Source organism: Meriones unguiculatus, chromosome 2 (genome assembly GCF_030254825.1).
Source record: "Meriones unguiculatus strain TT.TT164.6M chromosome 2, Bangor_MerUng_6.1, whole genome shotgun sequence".
Classification (NCBI taxonomy): domain Eukaryota; kingdom Metazoa; phylum Chordata; class Mammalia; order Rodentia; family Muridae; genus Meriones; species Meriones unguiculatus.
The window spans coordinates 34,576,579-34,596,903 of NC_083350.1; the positions used below are offsets into that span (position 1 = coordinate 34,576,579).

A 20,325-nucleotide genomic window follows, 5' to 3' on the forward strand; every position below is an offset into this window, starting at 1 on the left:
GAAGATACCGTTCATTCAATGGCTATGTAGGAAGACTTCATCACTTGTTTGTCAGTTATGAGAGGAGCATGCCACAGCAAAGGCCACATCAATCAACAGTCCTGTGCTCACTTTACAGCCAAATCCTTTCTCCCAAACATTTTCACTATTTGAAAACAAAAACAATAAAAACCAACTATTGCCTTACTGTCTCTTTACTGACCCCATTAGAGGTTTGTTGGTAATAAACATCATTGTATTGTCATCCCAATTAGGTTGTCTGCATCAAAGAGGACTGTGAAATAAACAATTATCTCACTAGGCTCAATTTATTCATACCCTGCACTCAAAAGAAAGCCCCCTGTTCTAGAGAAATGGCCTTTACTGGCTTCAAAGAAATGGCCTGTGGAGCTTTGGAACATCTTAGCTGACATACTGTTTTCATATGCCTGAGGCTCTTTCATCCATTTGGTGAAATATCTAATGCAGAAATATAGCTTCTAGTAGCTGTGATTTTGCGTGTGTGTGAGCATGAAGCCATCTGAATCAGTGCGACCACAAGTGTGACAACTAATTGGAGCCAATCACACAGGCATTCCATTTGACTCACCCAAGGCAACATGTTCCAAGAACTTCAGTGAGCGCCTGCGGCTGCCCACCTGTGTCTCCACAGTCCTTGCTCTCCCAAGAGTTAAGCCTTGTGGCTGTGTGAGACTCTGTTGGGAAGGAAGAGAGATGGGACACTGGGAAGTTCTTGCCTGCTGTTCCCCGGCCTTGGCCCAAGTGCATTCCCTGTGCTGATTTATATAGGTCACTTTCCCTCTTAGAGCCGTATGGGTATAGAAGTCTGCCCCTGAGAGTTCTCACGCAATGTCATCTATTCCAAACAGGCGGCACTACCAACACTGATTTGTTTGTCAGATGCTTAGAAAAGACTTCACTCCGAAGTGTGAGTGTGTGTTCACTCACAATCATATGTGCCTGGCTATTTCTCAGCAGGAATAAATAAATAAATAAATAAATAAATAAATAAATAAATAAAACCTCAAGACTGACTTCAATCGTCATGAAATTGAACTCAATAATATAAGATGTTAAATTATGCTATTTTTTTTATCCTTGAATTGAACCGCCACCTGCCAATCACTAATTCTTATCCCTCCTTCTGTTCTTACACTCCTTATATTTCATTGCTTAAAGTATTTTGGCTACAGCAGGGATTAACCATCACTATGTTGGCAAGCATATCTGGAACTCTAAGCTTTTTAAAAACCTGTTATACAATGTGGTTTCATTGAGAAGATGTATTTTATAACCAACCAAAATAAAATAATAGGGCAGAGAACATTCACGCTTTCCCGTGGATCTATTTGCAACAAACCTAATAGCTTCAAGATATCAAGAAACCATGAAAAGAGTGGTCTGGCATCTGGAGGACACTGTGACTGTACTGGCTAGTTTTTTGTCACTATGACATAAGCTAGGGTCATCTGGAAAAAGAAGTATCAACTCAGCAAATACCTCTATCAAACTGGCCTCTATGTAAGTCTCTGGGGCACATTCTTGATTAATGATTGATGGGTGGTGCCTCCTGTGGGTGGTGTCACTCCTAGGCAGATGATCCCAGGTTCTATAAGAAAGCAGGCTGAGCAAGCCTTGTGGTGCAAGCCAGCAAGCAGCACTCCTCCATGGCCTCTGCATCAGCTCCTGCCTCCAGGCTCCTGCTTTGAGTCCCTGCCCTCACTTTTTTCAGTGATGTGCTGTGACCTGTGTGTTGTAAAATGAAATAAATCCTTTCCTCCCCTAAGTTAGTACAGTCAGCATTTTGTCACACCAATGAAGAGACCTAACTAGGACAAGAATTGGTATAGAAGCATGAACATGGCTGTGATGGACCTGACCATGCCATTTTGTTGGAGGACTACGAAATTGTTTGCAACAGTGAGCTGAAAAAGTGCTCAGAACTTAGTGACCTGCTGTGGAAAATTGGAAGATTGAAAAATTGAGGGAGGTGTAGACAATAGAGACCTGGCTAGTGAAATTTCAGAGGGGAGCAATGACCCCCCCATTGGGGCTGTTCATGTGATTTTTTTTTTAATTAAGAAGCTGTGATTTCTGTCAACTCAGGCTAAAGAGTCAAAACGAATTAACAGGAAGCCAGAACCACTACAGTTAAACCTTTCCTGAGGTAATCGATACTGGTTAGCTGGGGCTAAAAAAAAATCAGCTGTGATGGATCAGCAAGTGACCAGCAGAATTGAGGAACCATCCTCTGGGAAGTATGCCTGCAGGTCAGCACAAAGCAGATGTATTCGAAAGGGGCCAAGGCTGCATCTCAAGCTAGAGGCAGAACTTGGGTCATGTGTAAAAAATCTTCCACTGGGCACTGCTTCTGGCAGCGCGGTAGCTGCGAGAATGAAAAGATTGTGGAGAGAAGGCACCAAGGAGCAGGGTCATAGCCCCAAAGAGAAGCCAGGAGGCCGGTGGCTGAAAATACAGTCTCAATTGGGGGGGAACCACCAGCATATTGGTGACCCCGGGACCATGGTACAACTCCCATCTACGGCAGCAGATGAGGAATAGAGTTGGCCTGAGCCTATGGGGGGGGGGGGGGGGCGCTGAAGATGGCAGAGCCAGAGAGATGAAATGACCCCAAGCGTTTGGACCCTAGAAGATCATGAGCTGGATCCCAGACATCAGACACTAACACGATTGGTGTTTTGAGCACAGAGCAGAAGGACTGCTAAATTATCGAGGGGGCTATGATGGAGGGTGACGCTGAGGGAGAAGCACTGCGGTGCAAGAGCACGATGACGGTTGGACGCTTGGATGGAGGAGGACTATGATGAAGGGGCACTGTGGTGGAGGAGCACTGTGGTGAGGGGGCACTGTGGTGGGGGAGCACTGTGGTGAGGGAGCATTAAGTTAAAGGAGCACTAAGATAGAGGACCGTGGATATTCCTGAGCACCGTATCTCGGCCATTCTCCATCATGGAACAGGAGAGACAAAACTTACTACTCACTTGTTACATCTCTCTCTTTCATCACCCCTCTAAAACACAATCCTTTCTCCCCAGCTTTTAAGAATCATTGTTTCTTCAGGTAAGCCAAAATTCTGAAACTCTCAGGGCTGTTGATTTGTCTCCAAGGTTAGACTTAACCTGTCCAACCTATCAATTCCTCCTCAGATCTTTTCTTGTTAATTTGGTTGGGTAGAAACGTGGAACCTCTGTAATGGTTGGTGCCATTACAGAGCTATGGAGCCCCAGAATGCTCACTTCTGAATCTTCTCTCTCATGCTCTACCAGCACCAACATTTGAGACCTCCTGAGACTTAACATCCTAGGCGGTTAAAATGCCTTTTACACAGCTGCTTAAACAGGGCTCATTACTCTAGAGCAGTGGTTCTGAACCTTCCTCATGTTGTGGTGACCCCCAACCATAAAACTAGTTTCTACTTCATCACCGTAACTTTTCTCCTGTTAGGAATCATAACATAAATATTTCTGGAGATAGAGGTTTGCCAAAGGGGTCACGACCCATGGATTGAGAACCACTACTCTCTAGCTTCAGTTGCCCTCTGGTAAAAGCATGGATTGCAGTGACAGATTTGAAGATGAAGGCAAGGACCCAGACGGGTGAATCGGTATCAAACAAAACAAAACAAAACAAACAAAAACAGGAACACCGTCCTTTCACAACCCCCAGAAAGAGCCAGCCCTTGCCGATTCCGTGGCTTCAGCCCAGGGATGCCGACTTTGCATGTCCAACTTCCAGAACCATGTGACAAGAGAACTAATAGTCTGCTCTGCTACATCTGTGCCATTGTTACAGCAAAAAGGTGAAAGCAAGATACCACACAGGGAGCACAAGTTCTTCTGTGGGGAGAGAAGCAAGAAGTTCTGTTGAGAGTTTTTTTCCTAATACCTAGGTTAATTCCATTCGAAAGCTATTTTAGGCAAGCCTTTCTTCCTTAGGACTTTTATCTTGAATCAGAGGTAAAATATCACGAGAAGGGAAAAAAGAGCTTTTGGTAAATTTTTAAAATTACAACTTATCCAAAAGATATTTTCCAAGGCTAAAGACAGTCTTGGTGGGGAAAATGGTCTTTAAATAGAGAAAATGATGATCCCAGCTTCAGATTCCTGCATTAGGCTTTATTACATGTGACGTCTGGTTTATATTAAACTCCTGGAAATCAGGTTTCTAATAGAATGGCTGACAGACCCTTAACTTTAATAGCCTTTTCAAGAAGTACGTTAGCGAGCATTACTTTTTAATGTCATAAAATGATGGTTAAAACACTGCAGAATTTTCTCAAGGCAGATAAGCAGGTGTTCAAGAGAGCAGAGCTATTTAAATTTCATTGATTTATGGCCTATCTTATATTGAAGACAAAAAAGTTTTATTAAATTCCCACAGTAGATACTCTGAACTTCATTTTCCAAAATAGGACTATTTCTGGGTCCCCCATATACGTCAGTTTCCTCATTTTAACATTTACGCTCCTGTATTTCTAAGGTTGCTAGGCGTAACGAGACAGAGGCCATAGTTGGAGGTGTCAGTCATTCTGGTTTCCTTTTATTGGTGGGCTTTTCAAGTTCTTTGTGGGCAATAAAACTCAACACATAGTTCCCAAGTCAGATAATCTGGGGACACACAACTCTTATTAGTCATTCCAGCTGGGTTGTATTTCTGCAATTATTTGGAGTTATGAATATGGCATGACTTCCCATTTCAGTGCGGAAGAATATAAAATCTTTATCACAACGTGGGCCCTCTCCGGGTGCTCTTTAAATTCATCTCAGGCTCAACATCTCTAATCATTAGGCTGCCTGACCGAGAAAGTAAAGTGGCCACCTGAAACAAATATACAACAATAAACTATTGAATATTTTATTTGTTAGCATTTTCTGGTTGTTTACATAAAAAAAAATATACTGTCGTGACCCAAGGACACAACCCTAGTGATTCGATGGTACTGACATTTACTGCAGGATGTAGTATTTACTCCAAACCACGTGACAGTGAAAAGTAGAAGCAAAATAATTATGATTCTGTTAGACTTCAGGAGATAACGTAATTACAAGAGCCGTGGGGGTGCAATTAGGACGGCCACAGAAAGGCATGCTTAAAGAGCTTTCCAAGCGGGCTGGTCTAAGATTGTACTCAGAGCCAGGTGAGCAATATGGTATATGCTCTTGAAGACCTTCTCACATTAGAGGCATGAGTTAATAGGGCCTCGTCTCTTTTATTCTGCAACTGTAGCTACCCCCTTAGTTTAACACAACAGGATTGTTCAAAAGATGTCATTAAGAGCCACTCTGCATCTGTCTACATCAACCAAAGGGCAGGCTGGCTCTTGCACCTACCTTGGTGAGCCAATTTTATTGTAATTGATGTAATAAAATGCACATATTTATGGGGTATTATGTGATGCTTAACAACTAGTGTTTACCCACCAGAGAATCTGATATCTGCATTTATCTTTACTTCTGACTGTAATAGCAAGAGCCTTCTCTTCTGAGAGGGGTGTGAGGGAAGGGTCGTGCAGTTTATGCACAGGCAGGAGGCTCACAGTGTTTGCCCCTCCACATCCCCAGGCTGGGAAACAAAATGAGTCAAACCTAGGAAACGATCATTAGACCTGTACCCAGAATAACCTAGCAACACCTGAACAAAATCAGAAAGAAATCTTAGAACTCAGTGTAATCAACACAACTCTAAACGTCTACACAGGAGAACACTCGGTTTTGTTAAAATCCAAGAAAGCCATCAGAGACATGTCTCTTATTTTCCAGTCTGCTTTGTCAGAGAGTGAGGAGACCAGAGATAATGGAAAGTGAGGTCCTAATCCACTGGTTCTCATCATCTGTTACTGGAAAACTCTGCAAGAAGGAAAAATATCCATTCTGATGCAGTCTGGGTCCTTCTCCTAGACACACTGAGTCTCTTGAGTTGCTGTTCCCAGACCTAACGTGGCTCAGAAGGCATTTGAGACACTGTTTCCTAATCTAAGATCGAGTAATCCCTCTACTAACTCACCTCCTTCTAAGAGAGAAGGAAGCAAATCACATCTGAGGTGCCAGTCTCGCCCACCATGCCCTCCTTCATTCAACACAGTCTACAGGGAGCATCAGAGCAGTCCTGAGCCTGCTTTCCCTCCTCGACCCTTCCTTCTTCTACGCTTTAGACCTATGGCCTTGAATATAGTCTTCTCCTTCAGACCTTCTTCTTCACGTGCTATAGACAGAAAGGCATCTGGAAAGTTTCTTTCTCAGTCATCCCTGGATTTTAAGTCTGTAACCTCTTAGATGTCAAAGCTGAACACAGTATTAATTTCTTCTCTTTGTGTGTGTGTGTGTGTGTGTGTGTGTGTTGGGGTGTCACACATGCCACACTACACATGTGGAGATCAGAGAATAACCTTGGGTGAATCTTCCCATCTTCCACTTGACTTGAGACAGGCTCTCCTTGTTGTTTGCCCCACATCGAGTTTCCAGGAATTCTCCTAGTCCTGCCCCCTGTTCTACTCAGGAACACCAAGAATTCAGATGTGCATCGTACCTGGATTTACTTGGGTTCTGCTGTGTCAAACTCAAGTTTGCTCACTCGCATGGCAAGCACTTTTCCCACTGAACCATCTCCACAGTTCCTCCTCTTTCCATTTCTACCCCCCCAAAAAAAGGGATCCTAAACCCTCCAGTGTAAATGGGTGCTTCAAGCTAACAAGAGAAGCCATGTATATGGAACTGAAGAAGAGGAAAATACAACAACAAAATACAACAACATATTCAAGAACCTCAAGTTCTTTTTTTAGCACTTTAATGTGTGTGGAGCAATGGAGGGTCAGAAATTCTCAACTAGGTTCACTTTTATAGTGAGTTTGGGGGTAGCCTGGGTTTCATGAAACCTTATCTTCTTAAAAAAAAGGTTTTATTTTATTTTTTTCTTATGCTTCACAGACAACATTATTTTACCGTTGTAACTAGAGTCCTTACACTATGGAGAACCAGAAAGGTTTCCGTGCTCATATCTTGGTTTTAAAGGTATTTCTCTCCCTAAAATGACACCTCTTCCATATCTAAAACACGACCACACTGGGCGCTGACAGACCACACTTATGCCAGAGCGTACATACCTCACAGAGGTACCCTGAGCTACCAGAAGAGACTAAAAATGGCCTCCCTTTGGGGATATTTTAAGCAGGAACCTGTTTTCAGAAATAGCGAGGAAACGTGTCTCAGACACATATACCTGGCATCAACTTGGGGGCAGGGTTGGAGACCCTCCAGCCAGGGTTCCAGCACACTGCTCTCTCCTCAGAGCTTACCAAGTCCCACACACCTAGTGCCCCGTGTCCTGTCTTCATCCGAGACTCCCCCAGTTCTCACTTTAGGCGGCGGGCCACTCGATGTTTTGTGACTTACCCTCGTCTTTATGCGTGGTACCTCCGATAAATGCTTTCTAAGGTGAATAGATAAATGGATGACCACTGATTTTGATTTACTAAGGCCGGTTTATAATTCTCCACACTCATGTGTTGTATGAAATATAAATATCTAATAATGTTTGCTATTAAAAGCCTGTCATTGTTACAGTGGTTATTATTAACCCATCAATGAAAGACACAGACACCTGTTGTATTTTAGTAAGCCTCGTTTGCCCTGGGGCTGGGCAGATATTAACCTCTAATCTCCCTTGTTTACCTCTCAACCCCACATCTCATGCCATTTGCTTTAATCATTCCTATCTAAGCTACTTCCCATCCAGTAACCCATAAATACCTGCACATGCTTTCCATTCGGGCTGCTTCTCTTCATGCTGATCCTCAGAGCGCCTTCTCTTAGCCCACCTGGTTCTTTTCCTATCCCATGGTGACTTTGTTTCCTGTTTTTGTTTGTTTGTTTGTTTGTTTGTTTTTCCTACCTGTCTGGAAAAAAAAAAGGCAAAAATGGGGGTGAGGGTGAGGGTATGAGAATGATAATATTAACCTGGAGTTTAAATACAAGAATGGAATAAGCCAAATCCTAACATGTAGATATCTGGAAGTAAAAACACTAATTTCTATTAAAAATCTATTCTGTTTGAAATGTAAGCTGAGTCAGACACATGCTTGTAAACTTTTGCTCATTTCTTTTGACAGTTAATTGGAAAAGCTGGGGCTTGGGCTCAGTATCCCTAACATATCCTGGAAGTCTTCGTGTTATTTCTTTTTATTCCAACCTCCCATTTGGAAGCAACCCAATCTGACCAGATTCCCAATGTCTATCACCCACTGAGGGTCCGAGAGCAGGAAGGGTATACAGGGTGCAAGACAAAAAAGGAAGGAAAGCTATCCCACTGGCAAAGGAGCCTTCTGTCAATAGGACAGCCAGCTCTATATAAACACTGATGTGTTGTTTCTTTGCTTCTGTAAACAGATATGTCATTAAACATGCAAGAGAAACCACACAAAGTAACTGATGTCAATCATGTCAACAGTATGCTCTATTTCTCAACCATGGGCTGGTATTCAGCTAGCCTAAACTTTGCTGGATGTTAATATAACAACTGGCAACATGATTTTTTTTTTAAGGAGTCCAAGAGTCATGAAATGAAAATACAGCACATGACACTGATCTCAGTTTTAACAGACGTTTTGGGTCAGCATAGCATATGAGCTCAGAAATGAACCTCCAGCCACGTACCTTTCAGAAAAGACTTCCTCTATAAATAAAGTTGTTACACAAAATGACTGGCATCGTCATACCCTAAGCATTTTTGGCCAATAATAAATGGAACATTAATGGAAAGTGACTATTTCGAATGTGTCCCCATGAACTAACAGACTAAACATCCAAGGCATCTGGAATTACTTGCTGGGCTACGGGCTGTTATACAGTTTATCATCCTGCAGCCTATCTGACGTGGCTGGTGCTCCGAAAAGCCCCAGTAATTCCACCGCTGAACAAAATTCCATTTTGAGTGAGCAGTAGCATTTGTTGATCACCCAGACAGGAGGGAACAGAAGAGCCTTGAAGAGAGTAGCTTATCATGCTCAAATAATACACGCAGTGGAGAAGAATAGGAGAACTGCATTACTTTTAAATTGTGTCTGGCCAGCATGTCAGTATTGATTGAAGAATCCAGCAGCCAGGAAGCACGCCTGCATTCAGGGCTGAAGAAGCAGTTATCCACTCTCTTGTCAGCCAGTTAGATCACTCTCTCCTGCTTAGGGCAATAGTCATCAGGCACCTTTTGGGACCTCTAAAGAAAATGTGGCTTCCCTCTCCCAAATAAACCCACCCTCCAATAAACTCCAAGAAGAGTCTCCCTGCCCTTCATGTAGAATGGCAATTTAACGTGAAAGTATTTGTTCTTCAGGGATAGTGCATGTGGTCCTGCATCAACCACTTGCTGCTGAATATCAGCCTGCCTGTTCTGGATGAAAGTGCACTGGGATTGGACATAACGCACAGCCAGGAAAGTGGGCATGTGAGTCCGTGAGGGGAGGCTGTTCTCTCTGTCAGAAGATGGACAGTTACCTTCCCGGGGAAGGCTTTGATGTTATTCATATGCTAACAGTATCACCGCTTCCTTGCAGCACTCAATGCAAGGAGAATAAAAGACATCCTTTGCTGCCACGGGGCTCAGCACACTCTGTCCAGCACGCTGATCACCCATCCACATTCCCCTTAGCAGCTAAGCTACTGTGCAGCCCTTAAATTGTTCCTTTAACACTTCGGGATTCCGGTCAAAATAATTTACCATTTCATAGAATAAAACGATGAGACAAAGAACTCTAACTGTATTTTCCTTCCACTCCTGAAGTGCAGCCTCAGTGCCCCGGGGGCTCCTTTCGTCTCCTCTAAGTGCTGGCATATGATGTGATTGTTAACACAGCCGGCCACCAGATGAAGCGAATTATCTGAACTGCCAAGCTTCCCACTTTCTTTCCAATTTAAACATCAGTTTAATACAGAAACTGGGGTATTATGAAAACTTTAATATGAACCATTTCAGACATGAGAAAAAAATATTGGAAGGTTTTTTTTTTTTCCCAAACAGTCAAACAAATAAGCATTTTAACCCCCACCCCATCCCCAAAAGAGTAAGAGACATGAGCATCAGCTGAGCCCATACTGCACACTCCAACCCACAGCAAGAGAGCAGGGCCTCTTTGTCTCCAGAAAGCATGCCTTTCTGAGCTGGGGAGGATTTTTCTAGAGAAACTAACCTAGACTAACTGGTTAGGTTATTGGATAAAGACGAATGACCTTCTGCCAAGAACAGTCTTCTCATTCAAAGCGTTACAGAATGCATACCATCCAAGGATGGTCTGGAGTGAACTGCATAGTCCTGCCAGAATGATGAAGGTCCTTTGCCTTATATAGCTCGCTGTGTTCATGGAAATGTTTTCCTCATTTGGATCACTAGCTGTTAACAGAATGTGCAAGCATATGTCCTGTGTATCTCTTTGAAAATGAGATACTTCCTAGCTGATTCATAGCAATAAAAACCGACACCTTCTTACACAAAGCAGAGCATGGACCAGGATATCCCACTTCAATTAGGGCATAGAAACTGGAGCCAAAGGATGTGGATTATTAACAGACAAAAACTTTAAGTTTTTAAGTCTTTATAATATGGTGGTATAAATATGCAAAATAAGTATTTACAATTAAAGTGTGCCCATGACAAAATCAGAGATTTGAAATTATATTTAACAGAGTTTAAGTAAATATTACAGATTTTCCTCTGGAAAGTAATCTTATTCATATTCTATTAAGTATATATAGAAAGACAGGATGCAAAGAGAGAGAAAAACAGATAGAGAGAGGCGAGAGAAGCAGGAGGGGTAATAATAATTAAAAAAAAAAAAAAACAAAGACTTGCCAAACACTATTTCCTTTTTCTAGATATAATGCAGGAGAGTACAAGACCGTGAAATACATATGCATTAATTGTACAAATCAAAAATGACATTACCAAGAGTAAAAAGGATATACCATATAAGGGCTGTAATGCTGTTTCCATATGGGAATGTTCCTGACAGAGCCAGAGCAGCCATATGCAATGTTGAATGGCACTTCCAAATATGAAATATAAATACAATATGTAATGCACTGCAGCGTGCTGCATACCAAATGACCAAGCAATTTACTGAGGATTAGCATTTAAGAAACACATACTACCCCAAATCCCATATGCATCTATCAGTGATTACATCTTTACATCATTGCTTTTTATCAGACCGTTGTTATGTTTAAAATAAATTTTCAGAGAATTTTCTGGCTCATTTTCCGGAAATTAGAGAACCATCTTGCCAAACGGGACATTAAGGATCATGTGGTTCCATTTTTAAATGTGAGAGCTGAAGTCCAGAAACGCTGAGTCGCTTGCCCAAGAGTGAGACATTAACAGCAGAGTTCAGATGTCCTGACTCTCTGGCCAGGCTTCCAGCGAAAGCTCCCCTCATCAGTTCCTTCTCAAAACACACATACTTGTATGTCTAATTCTCACCAGTCCCTCCGTTGCCCAGTACAACAGTCTCTGTAGAAACAGCCGGCCCTGGGTCTGACAGCATAACAACACCATTCTATTCTCAGTGTGGTTTCATGGAGTCTGACTCATACTTCCCTTGAATCCACTGGGGCTGGGGGGGGCGGGGGAGTGAGGTAGGGAGGAAAGATGTTGACCTTGATAGAAAAACAGACATGGCTTCATTAAAGCCATCACAGAGTTGAAAGTGTTTAATCCTGAAATAGACTCCACAGAGGAAGCCTTTGAAGATGTTTTGTTTTGCCTCCAGAGCGCTTTGAGAAACACATGAATGTGTGCCAAAGCAGCCTTTCCCCTGCCACCAGCCATAACTGAAGAGCAAGGGTGGGAAGCCTGACAATTAGAGAATATATGGCTTTCAGCCCCACACCTCGATGTTACACAGGCCTTGTCAGCCACCTCCCCGTTATTACAGGGGCCTCTCTCGCCCCCTGGAAGTGTTACAGCATTCAAAGGGAGTTCCAGATCTACACCTAAAAATATCAACTCTAAGGAACCTGGCAAACTACTCAACCCGCACTTCTTTCCCCCAAAGAACCCCGGGAGCTTTGGGGATTGAAATGTCAAACATCTAGACAGGTTCTTAATAAATAAAAACGGTGCTGTAGTTGTTTCGCTCTGAATATCTCCTTTTTCATTTCAAGAGAGTCAGATCCAGCCAGGAACATTCTCTCAGAAATGGTATTAGAGGAATTCAGAGGATCTGCTTGTTCCAACATTAACACTCAGCCTCCAGCTTAGGTTCGGCTATGGGAAAAGACAATTTTTTAAATATTACCAAAACAAACAATTGTCATTCTCTGTTCAGTGGTGTCCTGGATTTCAGTTAGTTTCCTGGAGCTCAGCTTCCAGATGAAGAACGGGGTTTTCCTCAGGGGAAGCTAGAAGGCTTTAGGCAAGGCCTGAGTTTGCTAAGCCAGGATGTGGAAAGGGTTTTCCACTGTGTTATAGTTTAGCTCTTTTAGAATGAGATCACAGTTGGCAGTGGACTCTCGGGTGCCCCAGAGCAGTGGCGGGCATGTAGTTGCCTAGATAGGCAACCCAAGTTACAGTGTTCAGTGGGAATTCTCCCCCTCTGAATCAGGAGTCTCAGAAGGTATTGAAGTGAGAAAGCGTGAATGTGTGCATGTGTGCGTGCGTGCGAATGTGCGTGCGTGTGTGTGTGTGTGTGTGTGTGTGTGTGTGGTGTGAAATCAAAAGCAGTATAAACCCTGGGCAGAAGGCGGGATTTTGAGGTTGAATGTGTTTGATGGGGTCAGGGAGTCAGGGATATTTAAATGGTCCTATCACAAGAAAGAAAATACAGTACTTAGTTATCCTGTCCCCATCACCAAATACAATTGAAGGTCACTGCTGAACTAAGATCCTTAGCAGGGTGGGGCATTTCTAGAAATTTGTAGATGCTTGCTTAGAGCAGTTTCCTTATCATGGAAGGGTCTGGACTGTAATCTTCTCTGACGACTATGTGACCTTCTTTCAAGACCTGGGATCACCCAGACCAGGGGAGACTTTTATAACCCCAAATAAAAAAAAAGGGAATCTACGCCATTATCCCCAGCAAGAAACTCTGCAACAAGATAGCCTGCTATGTCACGCATCTGATGGAGCAGATTCAGAGAGGTCCTGTGAGAGGTATCTCTATCAAGTTGCAGGAAGAAGAGAGAGAGAGAAGAGATAACTATGTTCCCAAGGTCTCAGCTCTAGATCAGGAGATCATTGAGGTAGATCCTGACACCAAGGAAATGCTGAAGCTTCTGGACTTTGGCAGTCTCTCCAACCTGCAAGTCACTCAACCTACAGTTGGGATGAATTTCAAAACACCACGTGGAGCCGTCTAAATCTGTTCTGTCATATTTTCAATAAACCTGAAAACAAGAAAAAAAAAGGGGAATCTATGTTCATAGACCAAGCACCAATAATTGGCTATCTGCAGACTTCAACCTTATCCAGCAGAGCCCCACAGACAACGTTTATATCAATCATGGAAATGCTTGGTCTTCTGGGAAGTGCTGAACTTGGGGGTCCTTCAAAAGGCTTAGAAAATCTTCTTTATTACATTTCAAAACTGTTCCTCAACCATCTCACTTACCAATTCACCATCCAGAATTGTGCATTGAGTTCTAAGTGCTGCCATTAACCAGAGACATAAAGGTCCCAGACTGACCACCCCAGTTTCTTTCCAGTTCAGTGAGCCCCCCACATGCCCATTCATCCAATTACAGTGAAAACTGGCCTGTGTTCTCTGAGCTGCCAACAAGGTACTTCTAAACAGATTAACTGTAGCACATAGAAATAGCTATGAGAATTCTCTGTTTATCTCTGTACCCCATTTTTTAATTTGGATTACTTGGTTTGTTGGTGTTTAACTTCTTGAGTTCTTTATATATTCTGGATATTAGCCCTCGGTCAGATGTAGGGTTGGTGAAGATCCTTTCCCAGTCTGCAGGCTGTTGTTTTGTTCTGGTGACCGTGTCCTTTGCTTTACAGAAGTTTTTCAGTTTCATGAGGTCCCGTTTATTGATTGTTGATCTTAGCACCTGTCTGTTGGTGTTCTGTTCAGAAAGTTGTCTCCTGTGCCAATGAGATCAAGGCTCTTCCCAACTTTTTCTTGTAACAGATTTAGTGTGTCTGGTTTTATGTTGAGGTATTTGATCCACTTGGACTTTAACCTTGTGGAGGGAAGGGGCTTTAGTGGGGATACAAAGTGAATAAATTGTCATAAATTAATATATAAATAAAATTAAACTAAAAAAAAAGAAATAGCAATAAAACCAAGCCATTTACCAGCCATTTTTGTCAGCTTCTTAAAACACAAAAATCAATAACTTGAGGGTGTCACAATTATATGACTAAAATATGCACCTATCTTATCACAAATGCATTGTGATGGCTCCATAAGCCAATTTTCATGGTGCTGAACAGCAGTGAGACACTGGTCAGCTGTTATGAGAGTGGAAATGCAAAGACACTGATACCTGGGTCTGCTCTTTCACTGAATGACAGCCTCCATGCATCTTGTTGACATGGTATGTGCTCAGATATGGATTCTTTAAACTCAAAGTCCATGAAATAACAGAGTGAACCTGAGTCTAGATTTAGCCATTCTAGATTCAGTAAATCAGGAAGTCATGGATAGCATCAACTGATGAAGCTATGACTTGATTCTAGATACCCAGAGCTTCTGGGTCTCCACTGAAAGTCAATTACAAATATCTTCTGGGTGTGTTCTTCAAGTCAGGGTTGGTATTCTTTTATTATACTGAGTTCCTCCTTTATAACACATTAACTGATGATCATCACTTGATCGAAAGTTTAGAAATCTTACTCCTCCAAAATGAGGCCCAGGAAGATAGATGTTATCTTTGAATATTAATTTTTTCTGGATGTCAAGCTTATCCTCTATCTGTGTTTAATTTGCCTTAACACTATGACCACTAATTCTAAATATTGGTATAATAATTGAATATTTTTGGTGAGTATCATGAAATAGAATCATTAGCTTGAAAAAGCCAGCAGATTGCCTAGTAAAAGAAAAGAATCTAAATTCACTCTAAGCCAGTGGTTCTCAGCCTGTGGGTCTTGAACCTTCTGGGGGTCACATATCAGATATCTTGTATATCATATATTTACATTATGATTCATAAGAGTAGCAAAATTATAGTTATGAGGTAGCAGCAAAATAACTTTATGTTGGGGTCACTACAACATGAGGAACTATATTAAAGGGTAAAAGCATTAGGAAAGTTGACAACCTTCATTCCCTATGTAAATTCTTTATGTAAAGTGAGGCCCAGGGGTTGGCACTACACCCCCTGGTAAACTGTAGAATCACATAAGCCAGTAGGCCCCACAAAGCAGAGCCAATACCTAAACGAGATCCACAGATCATATGTATAGATGTTACAATTGAGAAGCACTACTGTAGCTATCTTTATGCTGTTGGAATCAAACAGAAAAATCAAACCTCCTACACGATCTATATTACTTTTTACGGCCAAAGAAAATACCAGCTTCCTCTTGACATGTATTGAAGTAAGTCTCAGGGCTGAACAAATAAAAGCCATCTCCTTGACATCACTTGGGAAATCTGTTTTCTTACATCCCTGGCTCATCAAGTATTTTAAAATAGAAAGCATAAAACTGAGTCTTCAACAAATGGTGCTGGTCAAGCTGGATGTCTGCATGTAGAAGAATGCACACAGAGCCATATTTATCGCCCTACACAAAACTCAGGTCCAGATGTATCAAGGACCTCAATACAATGAATCTGATAGAAGAATGAGTGGGGAACAGGCTTCAATTCACGGTACAGAAAATGACTTTCTAAACAGGAACCTGATAGCACAGGCACTAAGAACAAAAATTAATAATTGGAAACTCATGAAACTGAAAGGTTTCTTTATGGCAAAAGAACATTATCATTTGGACAGGAAACAGATTTTTTTACCGGCTACACATCCAATAGAGGGTTAATATATAAAATATATAAAGAAATAAAAAGAAAGCAAAACCAGACATCAAGAAAACAATCCATTAAAAACTGGGGTAAACAGCTCTAAACAGAGGGTTCTCAAAGATGAGACACAAATATTTGAGAAAACTTAAAGAAGTTTATCCTTAGTCATCAGGGAAATTAAACCAAAACTACTTTGAAACTTCATCTTACACCAGTCAGAATGGACAAGATCAATAAAACAAATGACAACTCATGCTGGTGAAGATGCGGAGTAAGGGAATCACTGACCCATGGCTGGGTATGTCAACCTCTGCAGCCACTACAGAAATCAGTGTGGTGGTTCCTCAGAAAGCTGGAACATGATCTATCTCAACATACAGCTAGATATGCTACTCTTGGAAATATAGCCAAAGGACTCCTACGGCCTTCTACAGAGATACTTGCTCAACTATGCTCATTGCCACTCTATTTCTAATAGCCAGAAAATGGAAATAGCCTAGATGTCTACCAATGGATAGTGGGTAAAGAAAATGTGCTAAATTTATGCAATAGAATATTACTCATCTGTTAAAGAAATTATGAAAAGTAAATAAAAGAAGTTAGAAAAAATATCCTGAGTGAAATAACAACAAATATAGTATATATTTGCTTTTATATGAATATTATTAGCTTTTAAGTCTTTGATATTCAGGCTACAAATGGTATAACCACAGAAGTTAGGTATAGAATATGGGACTGAGTGGGAGGAAAGGATCTTCTTAGGAATAGTAACCTAATAAATAGTAGTGGGTAGATAGTAGTTCTCTAAGTCTCTAAGAAAGGAATTTAAAAGAGACATCCCATTTAAGACTGAGCATTTCAAGGTATGGATGGAGAAGGAGGTCTGGAATAAGAAAATCAAATGGGGAAGAAGGAAGAGAGAGAGAAGGGAGGAAATATGGGAACAGACAACTAAAGCTAAGGGTCATTTAAGAGGTTTATGGAAACAGCATACAACATGTTTCTTAAAATATACACATATGTGAAAGAAATCTAAATGGAATCACCAAATACTGAAGGAGACAAAGCCCCAACTTGACATCAAAAGAGATTCCCCCAGTGCTGGGAATGGGCTGTATTTAATTTAATTTTTTGCCAAAGGGGCCCCTTGAAAACCTCTAAACAACCTAGACTATTTCCAAGGCTATCGGTTGCCCTCCACAAACTGATGGCAATGTCCTATTGTTGAAGACAATACTTACATAACTCACAGAACATGGAGAAGTCAAGCTGGTGCCTACCTCAAGCCATCACCCCAACTGATGAGAGTTTAGGCACTGGAAAACTCTGTACACTACCAAGGGAGAAAGAAGCTGAACACCAGCCCAGCTACAAATGCTTCAGTCTGATGGGGACCTACCTGAGAGATGCATTGGTGCGACAGCAGCACAAAACTTGTGAGAGTAACCAGCCATTGTCTGATTGGATTAAAGGCCCACTCCATGAGAAGGAACCTATGCCTGGCACTGGACAGGTAGCCAAGGACCTGAGGTTAGATAAGCTATGTACCTAGAGGAAAACAAACACTGCTAGTCTGCTCAAAGAAAATATTTCCTAACTACATTCTGCTATACTCCTAGATCAGTGTCTTGCTCAGCCATCATCAGAGAAACGTCCTTCTCCTGCAGAAGGGAAAAGGAAATATAGATACTCACAGCTGGCCAATGTGTAAAAAATGAAGATACCTTGAACTACACAGTCCTAAATGTGATATCTCCATAAAACCCCTTCCCCAGAGACTGGGGGAGCTCTATGGAAGAGGGGGCAGAAAGACTGTAAGAGCCAGTCTCCAGTAGGAGACTCACGAAAACATGACCTACCAGATACAACAGAATTGGTGAGCATAGAAATCCACCAAGACTGTGGAATCATACATAGGATCTTCACAGGTATAAGGCAGCTTGGGTCCCAGTGCTGAGAAGGGACACATAAGTCCCCATTCCCCAACCCAGAAGCTATGACCATTTGGCAACCACTTGCAAAGGAAAAATTAGTTTTCTCCAATGGTCTCACTGAGTCCATAAACCACTTTTAAGGACAGGCTCCATGACCACCAGTAGGTAGCTAACACAAAATTAACTAAATGCTATTTCTGGAGGGTTTTGTCTCACAATGTTTTGTATACTACCCCTCCCTACATTTCTTAATCTAATAGGTCTTTTGCTTCTATGTTACAGCTTCAAGTTTCATGTTTTTAATGAGGTTTCTGTATGTTTGAATGTGTATCTCTGTGTCTATACTGTGCTCTTCCTTTGGTTCTCTTTTTCTGTTTGTTTTGTCTTGTTATGGTTTATTTTCATTTTATATTATTTTGCCTTATTCTAAAGTTTTTTTTCTTTTTTAATTAATTAATTTATTTTTTATTAATTAGACTTTATTCATATAAAGTCCTCCTCCCCTTCCCTCTGATCTTAGCCTATCAGGTCTCATCAGGACTAGCTGCATTGTCTTTCTCTGTGGCCTGGTAAGGCTGCTTCCACCCTGGGGGGAAGGTGATAAAAAAGCTAGCCACTGAGTTCATGTCAGAGACAGTCCCTGTTCCCATTACTAGGAAACCCACTTGGACACTGAGCTGCCGTGGTCTACATCTGTGCAGGGGTTCTAGTTATCTCCATGCATGGTCCTTAGTTGGAGTATCAGTCTCAGAAAAGACTCCTGGCCCAGATATCTTGGTTCTGATGCTCTCCTTGAGGAGCTCCTGTCTCTTCCAGGTCTTTCTATCCCCTCCCCCTTCTTTCATAGGATTCCCTGCACTCTGCCCAAAGTTTGGTTATGAGTCTCAGCATCTGCTTTGATCCCCTGCTGGAAAGAGTCTTTCAGAGGCTCTCTGTGGTAGGCTCCTGTCCTGTTCCCTGTTTTCTACCTCTTCTGATGTCCATCCTGTTTGTCTTTCTGAGTGGGGATTGATCATTCTATCCAGGGTCCTCCTTCTTTCTTAGCTTCTTTAGGTGTCAGATTTTAGTATGTTTATCCTATATTACATGTCTAATATCCACTTATAAATGAGTATACACCATGTGTGTCTTTCTGCTTCTGGGATTCCTCACTCAGAATGATCTTTTCTAGTTCCCACCACTTGCCTGAATTTCTTGATTTCCTTAATTTTAATTGCTGAGTAGTGTTCCATTGTGTAAATGTACCATAATTTCTGTATCCATTCCCCAGTTGAAGGACATCTGGGTTGTTTCCAGATTCTGGCTATTACAAATAAAGCAGCTAAGAACATGTTGCATACTTGAGCATATTTTGGATATGTGCCTAGGAGTGGTATAGCTGAATCTTGAGGTAGCACTATTCCTATTTATCTAAGAGAGCACCACCTTATTCTAATATTTTTAATTGCTTGTTTTATAATAAGAATGAGAAAAAAGGGGTGTGAAGCTGGGTGGATAAGAAGGTGGAGAGAATCTGGGAGAAGTTATGAGGAGGGAGGAGTTGTGAGGAGGGAGAGTTGTGGGTAGGGAAAGGTTGTAAGAATATATTATATGAAAAAAAAATAACCACTAGCTCTTTTTGTCCAGTATATTTTGTTTCCTTCAATATACCAGTCTACCTTTTCACATCTCTACTGTATTTGATACTGTTTTGCCTCTTTGGAATTCAATACTGGACAAAACAGTGCAATCTCTTGACTTCAGCTTCCTAATTATACAATTGAAGCAAAAAATTAGCGATGTATAAGGAAATACAGGGAAAAAGCAGATGAACATTATTATAGGAATATGGTGGTTATATACTGTTTTTAACAAAATCTCAATTGTTCAATTTCACCAATACAGACTTAGGAGCCAGATGCTGGGGTGAAAGGTGGCTATCTTGGAGAGGGAAAGCACTAGCTGACTTTCGTCTTCAGCCAACATCTCAGAAGAAATCCTCTCTCTCCCATGCTGTCCCACAAACCCCTCAGACTAAATATTCCTCCTTTTTAATTCCTATTCATCTCTCTAATCTCTCTACCTGTCCTCCTGACTTCCCTTTATGGCTTTTCCTTATGCTCACTTCCTGTCTGCTAGTTGCTTGCTCCACCTCTTGACCTATGATTAACTTTATTTAATCCTGTTTACAATATCCAAGCAGAAAGCTCTTAGATTAAAGATGTGTGCTAGGTCTGAGCCATACCACAATTAGAAACAGGTTGGGTTTTTTTTTCCAGTAAATAACACAATCTCGAGGTTCACCATGTGTTCAAATATCCTGAAACAAGTATACAGGGACAGTATCTCAAGGATAAGAGAGCAGAGCTGTCCACTTTGTGTAGAAGGCTGATCACAGGCAAAGAAAACATTTCCAAGTATGTAGGAAGGAAG

At 41.6% G+C, this 20,325-nt stretch overlaps 1 long non-coding RNA gene across 1 annotated transcript in view; it reads right to left on the minus strand.

Annotated features, from left to right (window-relative positions):
• LOC132652308 (uncharacterized) overlaps positions 1–7,907 on the minus strand; it is an 89,813-nt gene extending 81,906 nt beyond the window's left edge. The window contains exon 1 of the long non-coding RNA XR_009589807.1: positions 7,767–7,907. This is a non-coding gene — a long non-coding RNA (uncharacterized LOC132652308). The remainder of the gene's footprint in view (positions 1–7,766) is intronic.
• Positions 7,908–20,325: the final 12,418 nt, after the last annotated feature.